Source organism: Lissotriton helveticus (assembly GCF_964261635.1).
Source record: "Lissotriton helveticus chromosome 1_1 unlocalized genomic scaffold, aLisHel1.1 SUPER_1_unloc_7, whole genome shotgun sequence".
NCBI classification, from domain to species: domain Eukaryota; kingdom Metazoa; phylum Chordata; class Amphibia; order Caudata; family Salamandridae; genus Lissotriton; species Lissotriton helveticus.
Window position 1 is genome coordinate 1056853 of NW_027611714.1, and position 14563 is coordinate 1071415.

The 14563-nt window shown below is 47.1% G+C and overlaps 1 protein-coding gene across 1 annotated transcript in view; it reads left to right on the forward strand.

Moving 5' to 3' along the window:
• The first annotated feature begins 2109 nt into the window (after positions 1 to 2109).
• LOC144806426 (uncharacterized) overlaps positions 2110 to 14563 on the forward strand; it is a 557808-nt gene continuing 545354 nt past the window's right edge. Inside the window, exon 1 of the mRNA XM_078672792.1 lies at positions 2110 to 2313. The gene's annotated coding sequence lies outside the window, so the exon portion shown is untranslated. The remainder of the gene's footprint in view (positions 2314 to 14563) is intronic.

Genomic DNA, 14563 nt, shown 5'->3' on the forward strand with positions numbered 1-14563 from the left:
AGTGTGGGGGCTCTGCATTCACATCATAATGTTATGCAATTATTTCATAATCTGTCGCAGAGGCCTGCTTGGGAATTGTTTAGCAGTGATACGAGTGTATTTAATACCGAACTTCTCTTGTTTTGCACATACTCCGGTTCTTATCTACATGACTGCGTTTTTGTCTAAACGATTGCATTTTATTTTCCATGGGCTGTTTCTTTAGTACATTGTGGCGTCTTGAGGTCACCTAAAAGCGATCGTGGGAGTTCTGTACTTCGTTTTCATGTTACACCTGACCTAGCGCTCTCATCCGTACTGGAGTGTACACGTGCCCTGCTCTCCACATGCGGCCTAAGCAGAATATTGCTTGTAAGACCTGAACTCTTCTATTTTTATAAACGCCAAAAGAAAAACCTTTTTTGAAAAGCAGTATTAAGACGGAAAAGGAAGAAATGGTCCCTTAAAAAAAAACATGCTTGGACGAGTTACAGTTCACATTTAATGGTTCTAAAAATGATTTTTTAATTATCATGTTTGATCATCTATGTGCAATTTATATCCCATGAAGTTTTAAAACACAAGCCTTCTGCTAGCAGGCCCCTTCCAGTATCATTCATCTTAGAAAGGGACTGTGGGTTAGTTAGTTTGCAATTCAGGGGCTGTGCAGAAGCTTGAACGTCTTTCCAAAGCTTATTACTGTTTTAAAGGGTGTATTTCTGATATTTAGCTTCTTCCGTGGACTTACGTGTTTGGTTTTATTTCAGGGGGAAAATGTCTCTGTCACTGAGAGCTGCAGTCATGCTGCTGTCTCCGGTTATTGCCCTTCTTTCCATTTCTGCTGCTTTGCTGCAGTTTTAAGACCTTATTAGAGTTTCTAGTTGCTCAAATGGGGGTAATTTCTGATATTTATCTGTTTCTCTAATCTTTATTACTTGATTTTGCCCGCCGCAAGACAGTGTCACTCATAGTCATTGGAATGTCACTCATACTTTGACTGAAATTATGAAAATGTCACACATAACATTCTGAAACCTTGGCAGCTATAGCTTGAGGATTCGCAGCCCTGTCAAATATAAGGAATCACCCTCAGGAACAGGAACATTAGAAACGCTGCTCAGCCTCATTGCAGCAGCTGTGTCTACATTGAACACATTGAATGAAATACAAGTCCTCATTTCAATTCACTCCTTAATATCATGTCTGTGCCTTTGAAGAAGTTAAACAATGAACAAATTGCTGGTATTTCACTGAGGGAGGGAGCAGAGCTGGCATGAGGGCTGAACCTGAGGCTCATCAAGAGCACACCATGCAAGGGTGAGGCCTGCCCTTGGACTGTGAGTGTCCCATATCTGTGTCTTTACAGGTGCCATTGCTTGTTTCCCATAAGACTCATGTCTGTGTGTTTACAGGCACCAATGCTTGGTTCCCATAACACGCATGTCTGTGTCTTTACAGGAACCAATGCTTGTTTCCCATAACACCCATGTCTGTGTGTTTACAGGCACCAAGGCTTGTTTCCCATAACACCCATGTCTGTGTGTTTACAGGAGCCAATGCTTGTTTCCCATAACACCCATGTCTGTGTGTTTACAGGCACCAAGGCTTGTTTCCCATAACACCCATGTCTGTGTGTTTACAGGAGCCAATGCTTGTTTCCATAACACCCATTTCTGTGTGTTTACAGGCGCCAATGCTTGTTTCCCATAACACTCAAGTCTGTCTTTACAGGAACCAATGCTTTTTTCCCATAACACCCATGTCTGTGTCTTTACAGCGCCAATGTTTGTTTCCCATAAGACCCATGTCTGTGTGTTTACAGGCGCCAATGCTTGTTTCCCATAACACGCATGTCTGTGTCTTTACAGGAACCAATGCTTGTTTCCCATAACACGCATGTCTGTGTCTTTACAGGAACCAATGCTTGTTTCCCATATGAGACCAAGTCATCCATGTCTGTGTCTTTGCAGGTGCCAGTGCTTGTTTTCCTGCTGGAGCCTGGAGGTGGCGGTTCCGTCAGCAGCCACCAGAGGGCGATCCTCGCCTGCTGATGAAACCCGCTGAGCTGCACATTGGATGAAAGGGAGAAGGGTTTCGTCTTCCGGGTCAGCGGCGGCAGAGACAGCACCAGCAGCGGTTGTGATATCACTTCCGGCCTCTCCTGGTGTTTGCAGCCTGCAGCAGAGAAGGAAGGAGCCCTGTCTGTCTGTGCAGTTACCTTCATCTGCAGACCCCCCTCAAACCCCAGATTGACCACCCCCAGACCCCAGACCTCCCCCCCAAGCCCTAGGAGGAGGAGAGAGCCTGGACACGTCTGCACAGGTCTCCGCTCAGGTAGGAGATTGTCAGCACCTTCTGCTGTGTTTGTAGAAATAGACTGAATAATCCTGGAGGAAATCTCTGCAGGAGCCGGGCTGAGCTGGGCTCTTCTATCCGGGGGCCCCTGGGGCTGAGCTGGGCTCTTCTATCTGGGGGTCCTGGGGCTGTGCTGGGCTCTTCTATCCAGGGCCCCTGTGCCTGAGCTGGGCTCTTCTATCCGGGGGCCCCTGGGGCTGAGCTGGGCTCTTCTATCCAGGGGCCCCTGGGGCTGAGCTGAGCTCTTCTATCTGGGGGGCCCTGGGGCTGAGCTGGGCTCTTCTATCCGGGGGGCCCTGGTGCTGAGCTGGGCTATTCTATCCGGGGCCCCTGGGGCTGAGCTGGGCTATTCTAGGGCTGAGCTGGGCTCTTCTATCCGGGGCCCCTGGGGCTGAGCTGGGCTCTTCTACCCGGGGCCCCTGGGGGGCTGAGCTGGGCTCTTCTATCTGGGGCCCCTGGGGCTGAGCTGGGCTCTTCTATCCGGGGTCCCGGGGCTGAGCCGGGCTCTTCTGTCAGGGGTCCCTGGGGCTGAGCTGAGCTCTTCTATCTGGGGGGCCAAGTGCAGAGCCCATTTCAGGGATCTCCTTTGTTTCTACGCAGCCTCTAAAGTTGTGTGCTGTTCCATAACGTTAGTGATAATCTGCAATCTCTCCTCTCACTGCATGTCCCGTTGCTGCTTTTTAGAGTCACTCCCTGTATTGAAATTCTTTGTAAAGCAGATGACCCTTGAAGGGAAGATTATAATCTCTCTGACACCCCTTGGTACGTAATATCCCGTACCTGGCCCGGAAAAAAAAAACTGACTCTGGATGATTTACTATATGGTAATACTTCCTTAAAATATTGCTCACTTTGCCCATGCTTCAGTCCATATGAAGCTAGTCTTTGCCCTCCCACCCTCATGTCCACACAATACACTAGATCCCACCAGGTATTACATGCTCACCTGCATCAGATTCTCCTCGTGCCTGGCCTGTGTTATTGCATTGTTTAAATCAATCCTAGTGCCTGGCCTGTGTTATTGCATTATTTGCATCAGATTCTCCTCGTGCCTGGCCTGTGTTATTGCATTGTTTGCTTCAGATTCTCCTCATTCCTGGCCTGTGTTATTGCATTGTTTGCATCAGATTCTCCTAGTGCCTCGCCTGTGTTATTGCATTGTTTGCTTCAGATTCTCCTCATTCCTGGCCTGTGTTATTGCATTGTTTGCATCAGATTTTCATAGTGTTTGGCCTGTGTTTTTGCATTGTTTGCTTCAGATTCTCCTCGTGCCTGGCCTGTGTTATTGCATAGTTTGCTTCAGATTTTCCTCATTCCTGGCCTGTGTTATTACATTGTTTGCATCAGATTTTTATAGTGTTTGGCCTGTGTTATTGCATTGTTTGCATCAGATTCTCTTGGTGCTTGGCCCATGTTATTGCATTGTTTGCTTCAGATTCTCTTGGTGCCTGGCCCGTGTTATTGCATTGTTTGCATAGAGATTCTCTTGGTGCTTGGCCCGTGTTATTGCATTGTTTGCTTCAGATTCTCTTGGTGCCTGGCCCGTGTTATTGCATTATTTGCATCGGATTCTCCTAGTGCCTGGCCCGTGTTATTGCATTATTTGCTTCAACGCTAGTGCCTGGCCCATGTTATTGCATTGTTTGCATCAGATTTTCTTGGTGCTTGGCCCATGTTATTGCATTGTTTGCTTCAGGTTCTCTTGGTGCCTGGCCCGTGTTATTGCATTGTTTGCATCAGATTCTCTTGGTGCTTGGCCCATGTTATTGCATTGTTTGCTTCAGATTCTCTTGGTGCCTGGCCCGTGTTATTGCATTGTTTGCATCAGATTCTCTTGGTGCTTGGCCCGTGTTATTGCATTGTTTGCTTCAGATTCTCTTGGTGCCTGGCCCGTGGTATTGCATTGTTTGCATAGAGATTCTCTTGGTGCTTGGCCCGTGTTATTGCATTGTTTGCTTCAGATTCTCTTGGTGCCTGGCCCGTGTTATTGCATTGTTTGCATCGGATTCTCCTAGTGCCTGGCCCGTGTTATTGCATTATTTGCTTCAACGCTAGTGCCTGGCCCATGTTATTGCATTGTTTGCATCAGATTCTCTTGGTGCTTGGCCCATGTTATTGCATTGTTTGCTTCAGATTCTCTTGGTGCCTGGCCCGTGTTATTGCATTGTTTGCATCAGATTCTCTTGGTGCTTGGCCCATGTTATTGCATTGTTTGCTTCAGATTCTCTTGGTGCCTGGCCCGTGTTATTGCATTGTTTGCATCAGATTCTCTTGGTGCTTGGCCCATGTTATTGCATTGTTTGCTTCAGATTCTCTTGGTGCCTGGCCCGTGTTATTGCATTGTTTGCATAGAGATTCTCTTGGTGCTTGGCCCGTGTTATTGCATTGTTTGCTTCAGATTCTCTTGGTGCCTGGCCCGTGTTATTGCATTGTTTTTATCAGATTCTCCTAGTCCCTGGCTCGTGTTATTGCATTGTTTGCATCAGATTCTCCGAGTGCCTGACCAGTGTTATTGCATTGTTTGCGTCAGATTCTCCTAGTGCCTGGCCTGTGTTATTGCATTGTTTGCACAAGATTCCTCTAGTGCCTGACCTGCGTTATTGCATTGTTTGTGTCAGATTCTCCTAGTGCCTGGCCTGTGTTATTGCATTGTTTGCACAAGATTCCTCTAGTGCCTGACCTGCGTTATTGCATTGTTTGTATCAGATTGTCCTCGAGCCTGGCCTGTGTTATTGCATTGTTTGCTTTAGATTCTTCTCGTGCCTGGCCTGTGTTATTGCATTGTTTGCTTTAGATTCTCCTGGTGCCTGGCCTGTGTTATTGCATTGTTTGCATAAGATTCTCCTAGTGCCTGGCCTATGGTTTTGCATTGTTTACATGAGATTCTCCTCGTGCCTGGCCTGTGTTATTGCATTGTTTGCATCAGATTCTCCTCGTGCCTGGCCTGTGTAATTGCATTGTTTACATCAGATTCTCCTTGTGCCTGGCCTGTGTTATTGCATTGTTTGCGTCAGATTCTCCTCGTGCCTGGCCTGTGTTATTGCATTGTTTGCATCAGATTCTCCTAGTGCCTGTCCTGTGTTATTGCATTGTTTGCGTCAGATTCTCCTCGTGCCTGGCCTGTGTTATTGCATTGTTTACATCAGATTCTCCTAGTGCCTGGCCTGTGTTATTGCATTGGATTCTCCTAGTGCCTGAGCAGTGTTATTGCATTGTTTACATCAGATTCTCCTCGTGCCTGGCCTCTTTTATTGCATTGTTTGTATCAAATTCTCCTAGTGCCTGGCCTGTGTTATTGCATTGTTTGTATCAAATTCTCCTCGTGCCTGGCCTATGTTATTGCATTGATTGCATCAGATTATCATAGTGTTTGGCCTGTGTTTTTGCATTGTTTGCTTCAGATTCTCCATGTGCTTAGCCTGTGTTATTGCATAGTTTGCATCAGATTCTTCTAGTGCCTGGCCCATGTTATTGCATTGTTTGCTTCAGATTCTCTTGGTGCCTGGCCCGTGTTATTGCATTGTTTGCATCAGATTCTCCTAGTGCCTGGCCCGTGTTATTGCATTGCTTGCATAGAGATTCTCTTGGTGCTTGGCCCGTGTTATTGCATTGTTTGCTTCAGATTCTCTTGGTGCCTGGCCCGTGTTATTGCATTGTTTGCATCGGATTCTCTTGGTGCCTGGCCCGTGTTATTGCATTATTTGCTTCAACGCTAGTGCCTGGCCCATGTTATTGTATTGTTTTTGTCAGATTCTCCTAGTCCCTGGCTCGTGTTATTGCATTGTTTGCGTCAGATTCTCCTCGTGCCTGGCCTGTGTTATTGCATTGTTTACATCAGATTCTCCTAGTGCCTGGCTTGTGTTATTGCATTGTTTGCGTCAGATTCTCCTCGTGCCTGGCTGTGTTATTGCATTGTTTACATCAGATTCTCCTAGTGCCTGGCCTGTGTTATTCCATTGGATTCTCCTAGTGCCTGAGCTGTGTTATAGCATTGTTTACATCAGATTCTCCTCATGCCTGGCCTGTGTTATTGCATTGTTTGCATCAGATTCTCCTCGTGCCTGGCCTATGTTATTGCATTGTTTACATCAGCTTCTCCTCGTGCCTGGCCTGTGTTATTGCATTGGCCAAGGTACACTTGCTTTTATTGCATTACGGACTCGCGCATGCTAGCGCTGTGTTGCAGGCGCGCTCCGCATTTTAATACCTGTTTTGTATTTCTGTTACTTTATTTTCTTATTCCCTGTTTTTAACGTAGGGCATTCTCCCTCTTACCTGCATATAATTGATGTTCCACCGCTGTTTTAGCGGCTCCGGTTCTGGGGGCTTGGTAAATTGTTGTAAATTGGCCGCCATCTTGGGAGGGGTGGTGACGCTTTAGCGCGCCATCTGGTGCGGTCTAGTGGTGCTGCCTACACGTGGTAACCCTACTTTAGCCAGTTCTCGAGCGAGCAGCGGTTCCGAGCAGCGGTTCCGCGCAGCGGGCGTGCCTTCGCTGCGCCTGAGTCGTGCCAGAGTCCTGCCCGTCTGCGCCAGTCCGCGCTAAGGCGGCATCAGGCGTGGTGGCACTCTGCCTGAGGGTTCCATCTGTAAATGCTGCCAAGGTATGTTTATTCTCGGGCCGACTTGTTCGGCATTAGCCATTCCATTCTTCGCTGCCACTATGAGCCGGTCAGTCCCCTCTGTGGTCCGCATACCTGTAGTTGTGGGACATGGTCCCTTATCGCCCCCGCTCCGATTCGTGCCTTTAGAGAACTTGTCCCGGTTAAGCCCCCCGCCAGTAGGCCTCTGGTTCCTCGAGACATTACGGTCTGGAATCTGAACATTAGATCCCTTCCGAAGCATTATGCAGAACTCAATGATCTCATTAGTGAAGAACTGCCAGACGTATTTTTTATGACAGAAACATGGCTTCAAGATGCTGATGTGGCTGCCATCAATCTTGCACTCCCCGCTGATTATTCCATTTTTACACATAATCGGTTATCTAGGGGTGGTGGCATTGCTGTAGTAGTAAAATCCTGCTATCCATGTGAATGGAGGGTAGTGGACCTAGTGGGGTGTGAAAGTGCTTTTTTTAGGATTTCTATTAGCCATCAGTTCACTCTGTCCGGTTTCCTAATCTATCGCCCTCCTGGCTGTGACACTGCTTTTCGAAAGGCTCTCCCTGACTGTGTCAGTTCCCTGGCATTGGGCTGTGCCAGCTTTTGCATTCTTGGAGACCTTAATCTTCATTTTGACTGCACCCATATGCCCACTATCAGCAGTACCTTGGCTGATTTGGAGGCCCTTCAGCTCAATCAGCTGGTCACCTCCCCCACTCATCTGGGGGGCCATATTCTTGATCCTTTTTCCACTAACTTAACTGGGGCCAAGGTAACCAGGCCCAGTTCTGTAGCTTGGACTGACCATTTTTTGGTGAAAATCTCTCTTGTGATTAAAGAGCATCCGTTTAAGCCCCAAGATAGAGTGGTGATGAGACGTCACTGGAAGAAACTCAAACTGGAGGATTTTCATCATCTCCTGGAGGTCAACCCATTGGGCTCTCACCTTAGTGTTGAAGCTGGGTATGACGCCTTCTGTGATTGGGTTTCCCGGGCTTTAGATGCTCTGATCCCTGCTGCCTGGACTAAATGCAGTTCTAGAGCACCCAGCCCATGGTACGACAGTTCCCTGGTTCTGTTAAAAAAAGCCTGTAAACAGGCAGAAAGGGAATGGCGGAAATCTTATGAGGCTGGGAAAAAACTGCCTATCTCTCTAAAACTAAACTATATCATAGAGCGGTATGCATAGCTTGTGCGGCCTACTATGCCCAGGAATTCAGAAATAGCACCAATCCGTCTAAGTTAGTTTTTAAAGTCCTTAAGGACCTGATGGCCAAAAGAGCCACTGAAGCAGAAGTCTGCTCTGTGGACCACTGCGAAAATCTGGCTGCTTTTTTCAGGGAAAAGGTTCTAGCTATTTATCGCGCCTTTCCCATCATTAATCAGGGAGATGAGCCTTCCAGTCCCATATTTACTATAGGTGAGGTTCTATCCTCACTACCTAGTTTACCGATGGAGGTATTTTACAAACTGGCCTCTAAAATTAAACAGGCTCACCAGAGAACCCTTTGAAGCCTGTCCAGTTCAGAGAATCTGCTGCTGTCTGCCTCCCTCCAGTATGCCATCTAATTAATATCTCCCTCACTTCGGGCATCGTCCCGTTAAAATGGAAACAGGCCGTTGTGACACCCATTCTCAAGAAGGCTACCCTAGACCCCCTCAAACTTGAGAGCTATCGCCCTATCTCCCTCCTTCTCTGGGCCGCGGAAATTGCGGAAGCCCATGTGAATGAGGTGCTGACATCTTGCGAGGGAATGTATTCTGGATTCTTCCCAGAATGGGTTCCGTGCGGGCCACAGCACAGAAACTGCCCTGCTTTCTATGACGGAACATCTTCGTTCTGTGCTAGATTCCGGTCAGACTGCGGCACTGATACTTCTTGATCTCAGTGCCGCGTTTGACACGGTTTCGCACAGAATTTTACTTCAACGTCTACGAGAGGCAGGTGTTGAGGGCACTGCACTCGATTGGTTCCGCTCCTTCCTATCTGATCGGACCTTCAAGGTTGCCACTCCTCCGTTTGAGTCCAAACTCTATCCCCTTGATCTGGGTGTGCCTCAGGGTCCGTCATTGAGCCCCACATTATTCAATCTTTATGTGAGGCCGCTGGCTGTTGTCGTCAAACATTGGGGTCTGACCATGGCCTCCTATGCTGACGACACGCTGCTGGCGGTCACCTTGAGTGGGGACTCAGACCGTGATGCCCCCAGATTTTGGGAAGGACTCCTGGCAGTGGCCAGCTGGATGAATACCAACTGTCTCCAGCTTAATGCCAAAAAAACGGAGGTCATGATAGTGGGTAAGCGAGCGGATCTCTGGGGTGATAAGTGGTGGCCCCCTGAGTTGGGTGTAACCCCTATTCCAGTGACAGAGGTTAAGAACCTGGGGGTTTGGCTTGACCCTGCCCTCAGCTTCTGTGGCCATACGAAAAAAGTAGCGGCCACCTGTTTTGGTATTCTACGGGGCTGAGACCTATCTTGAGGTTCTTCGATGCCTCAACTAGGCAGCTGGTTATTCAAGCATCTATACTATCACGGCTTGATTACGCCAGCTCACTATTGCTGGGGGCCAACCAGGCTGAAATCGCGCGGATGCAACGTATCCAGAATGCTGCAGCCAGAGCCCTGTTGGGGCTTCCGAGGTTCTGTTCTGCTGAGAGTACTATCCGGTCGCTACACTGGCTACCGGTGACACAGAGGATCTATTTTAAGACCCTGTGCCTGTCGTTCAAGATCCTCAGGATGGCCTCCCCTCCGATTCTTGACAATCTTCTGAAGCCTTATGTTCCTTCGCGTCCTTTGAGATCCTTGGGCCAAAATCTGGCTGTGGTCCCACGATTCAGACTGTGTAGAGCGGGAGGACGTTCCTTCTGAGTCTTGGCTGCAAAGTTGTGGAATTCTCTACCTTCCCACATTCGAGAAATTGATGAGCTGTTGAAATTCAGGAGAGCCATCAAAACGCATCTGTTCCCTCATTTCTCTTAGGATCCTCATCTGCGTGTTTCCTCCATCGTTCTGCTGTGTTGTGTTTGGGTATTTTCCAGAAGCGCCGGGACGCCCCTTGGCTGGGGCATCTGTGCGCTATAGAAATGTTATTAACATAACATAACATAATGTTTGCATCAGATTCTCCTCGTGCCTGGCCTGTGTTATTACACTGTTTGCATCAGATTCTCCTTGTGCCTGGCCTGTGTTATTGAATTGTTTACAACAGATTCTCCTCGTGCCTGTCCTGTGTTATTGCATTGTTGCATCAAATTCTCCTCCTGCCTGGCCTGTGATATTGCATTGTTTGCATCAATCCTAGTGCCTGGCCTGCGTTATTGCATTGTTTGCATCAGATTCTCCTAGAGCCTGGCTTGTGTTATTGCATTGGTTGCATTAATCCTAGTGCCTGGCCTGTGTTATTGCATTGTTTGCATCAGATTCTCCTAGCGCCTGGCCTGTGTTATTGCATTGTTTGCATCAGATTCTCCTAGCGCCTGGCCTGTGTTATTGCATTGTTTGCATCAGATTCTCCTAGTGCCTGGCTTGTGTTATTGCATTGTTTGCATCAGATTCTCCTCTTGTCTGGCCTGTGATATTGCATTGTTTGCATCAATCCTAGTGCCTGGCCTGCGTTATTGCATTGATTGCGTCAGATTCTCCTAGTGCCCTGCCTGTGTTATTGCATTGTTTACATCAGATTCTCCTTGTGCCCGGCCTGTGTTATTGCATTATTTATATCATATTCTCCTAGTGTCTGCCCCGTGTTACTGCATTGTTTGCGTCAAATTCTCCCAACGACTGGCCGCTGTTTTTGCATTGCTTACAACAGATTCTCCTCGTGCCTGGCCTGTGTTATTGCATTGTTTGCATCAATCCTAGTGCCTGGCCTGTGTTATTGCATTGTTTGCATCAATCCTAGTGCCTGGCCTGTGTTATTGCATTGTTTGCGTCAGATTCACCTAGTGCCTGGCCAGTGTTATTGCATTGTGTGCGTCACATTCTATTACTGCCTGGCATGTGTTATTGCATTGTTTGCATCAGATTCTCCTAGTTCCTGGTCTGTGTTATTGCATTATTTGCATCAGATTCTCCTCGTGCGTGGCCTGTGGTATTGCATTGTTTGTGCTGTATTCTCCTAATGCTTGGACTGTGTTATTGCATTGCTTGCGTCACGTTTTTCTAGTGCCTGGTCTGTGTTATTGCATTATATGCGCTGCTTTTAGTGTGTTATTATTCTAATAGTTGCAGCTTTTCTAACAAACATGATACCTTTTATCCCAATCAAGTGCATCTGACTGCTAGGACACTGCACTCTTGCTGCAGTAGCAATCTTTTTCCTATTTATGTAGCAACCGACAGCACAGCATGCCTGCCAGAGATGTCGTAGGGTCAGAAACAGTACATAGGTCAGCAGTGAGTAAGATTTTAAATGAAGAAGCTGCTGTGATAGACGACAAAATATCCATCTCGAAACAACAGCACTAGGACAATGGTACATGGAATGATAATGGTAGAGCTATTTACACGTGTGTGCAGAGCGTGTCACTTAATGTTCATTTCTTTCACTCTCATGAGATGGTTTTACAAGGCAAATCTGATCTCACTGAGTGTGGAGCTTCCACGAATCTCAGAGATGGGCCGTTCCAAAGACGGTAACAGAGAAGGTTGAAAGATCTGAGTCTTGATCCTGGCAGATGGACTGGTGATCCCTGAAGGGGTTTAGTTGGTCTGTGTGTTGCCACGGCTGTCCAGGGGGTGTAAGGAAATGTCAGCAATTTGTGGAGGGCCCTCTTTTGGGTGAGAACCTCCGAGCTTCATGCAATACGGACTAAAGGGTTTGTGTCTGCGTAGGATGAGTTACATTCTGATAGCAAAATGGGGGACCTTGTCCAAAGGGGATTGATGTTACCAAGGTTTAACATCTTCAGTTACGGCAGATAGAGAAAGTCCATGTACCTCGAGGTGCTTGAAAAGCTTTCTGCCCTCTGCTGGTGCAGGCAGGATGTTTATTCTCTAGTTGGCATTTGCCAGGGGATGTTCAGATACAGTGTTTGAATTAAACCTTGGAGCAGCACTTGTAGCGTTGACTCTTGGAGTCTTGTAGTGTGTGCTGGATGTGGTAGAACTGTCTTAATGTTCTACGGAGCTCAGAAAATCCAGACTCTCCGTCTTCTCAAAGCACGAGGTCTGTGGCTTGACCAGTAGAACAGCAATAAAGAAGAGGACCTAGACCAGTTCTACCTCTCCCGACCTTTGAACTGATCATTGAGGAAAGAAGCCCTTGTCCGGAAAGCAGATCTACACAAGGATCAGCTGACAAATGTCCTGTCTGGAAGGAAGATCTGCACGAGGCACCCCTGACAGAAGCCCTGCCTGGAAGGAAGATCTGTACAGGGTGCAGCTGACAGTAGTTCTGCCTGGCGGTGAACTCAAAGCAGTGAGAGACCGACAAACAACAAGATCTTTCAAGCCCAGCTAGCCACACTGGACACAATGTACACCAAAGGCCTTATTTATATTTCAGCGGATGGTTTATTCCATCACAAATGTGACAGGTATCCTGCTGGCCCCATTAAAAATGCATTGCATCCTGTGGCAATTATAATAAGGCAGACAGGATATCTGTCACGTTTTGAAAATGCCTTGGTGTAGTTTGCAGATTTTTACTCTGCGGAACTCCACGAAGTGCCAGGGAAACTCCACCGCACTCTGCAGACTTCCGCAAGTGGCAGAGTTTGTTAAGTTACGCTGTGCTCACTGATTGTTAGTGCCAGGAGTTCAACCCCCACTGTAAAATCAGCATGAACAGCACTACACGTCGTGCCAGAGGGCGATGTTGCTTACTGCCGCTCTAATTGACATTCTAATCGAATGGCAGCTTCATCAACGAGAATGGCAGATTTTAACACTCGAGTGGTCGCGACCTGCCGTGACCTCCCGCATTGAGAAATCTCGCCAGGAGGAGGTCTAGTGCGTTATATTTTCTCACAAGCGCTCGCCATCTTACCATTGGCGAACCGCTTGAGAAAAGATCTCCGTTCTGCATGGAGCTTTTTGGAACAAGTCTGCACAGAGTGCGGAGTGGGAAAAACTTTGCGAGCTCCGCCGGCAGAGTGGAATTCTTCACCCACCCCTAGTTTTGAGGCAAAAATCTGTTGGACAAACTCCTAACTAGGCCCTTTGTCTGCAATAAGTGTTGTAGAAGTGAGAGCCACGGCCTTGTGAGTGTCAGGTCATTATCTGACTTCTGATGAACCCCACAGAGTGAGTGAGCAGCCAGAGGGCAGTAGGGGGGCCGAAGGACAGGAAATAAGATAAACTAGAAGATGAGATATATGGAAAGGTAGAAATGCCGCATCACCTGTGGATAACTGACACCTGCTACCGCTCTGCCAAATGCCCATCCAGTCACAAAGTGGCATCCTGGGCCCCAAACTGACAACGTCATGCCAGATGCCATGTAATGGTGGAAAAGGGGGGGAAAGAGTAATATGCACACATCTGCTGCGGGGATATGTCAGGTAAATTATTGGTTGTGATGGATTCTCTATAAGTACTAAATGACTGATATCGTTGAATATTAAATTATATGAATCAACGTTTGTTTGCCTTATCTGGGCTTATAATGTAAAGGACGGGTCTTACAGTAAACTCCTCGTTCTGTTTGACAGAAAAGCCCTGGAAGGAGCTGCATCTTACAGAACTTTATCTACTTTAGAAAGAACTAAAGACTTGCTTTTTAAAGTTATCTTTCAGGGCCAGAACAGGGTGCTGTAAGCTGCACTAGTTTCAGGGAGATGGACAGATGTTATGGCAATAGGAAACCCCCTCAGCTGACAATAATGTTCCAATCTTCCAGGTTAGAAGAAACCAGAAATGCTTGAACCAAGGGAGCTGTTGAAAGTGTCAAAGGTGGCTTATGAACAGCGAGGTAAAGACAGGAGTTGGCATTTGAGATGATCTTAAGTGAATAGGAAAGGAACAAGAAGAAGTGTGTGACTGGAGTTACTTTTGTTGTATACTTCGTAAAGAGTTACTGGACATTCTGCAGCCCAGCCTGATCCAGCTCTTTTTCTAAACTCTATTGTTGTTTAAATGAAATCCTGACCATATGCGTCTATCTTAAGCTATACCTCTAGCACTTGGGTGCTCCGTGAGCGCCCTTACTTTGCTCAGTTACTCTGTGAACACTGGTAAATCACCTCCTTTTCAGGCATTAATAAGATGTCACGTGATCAACAGAACTTTTAGTTAAATATCTGTGTATGATGAACAATTCCTTGCTAAGTTTTAAAGGCGGTAAAGAAGAAGGGGGAGATTTACTAATATTTTGCGCCGTATTTTCGTCCCAAAAGTGGCACAAAACAGCGCAAAATCTTTTTTTCCTAATTTACTTTCCAGCCCTACTCTTGTTTAGCGCTGGAAATAACGTAAAAGTAATGTGAAGCAGTACATATCACTGCTTCGCATTACTTCACACCTTGGGGGCCTGTCAAGGTGGGTGCATGGGCGTTCACGTGCAACCACCCAAGGTTTCTCACACTAAAACCAATTTACCAAATACAGTAGATTGGGTTTAGCGTGAGTAAACTGCACCCTTTTAAACTAAGCGCAAAGGAAGGAGAAATGCTTTGATTT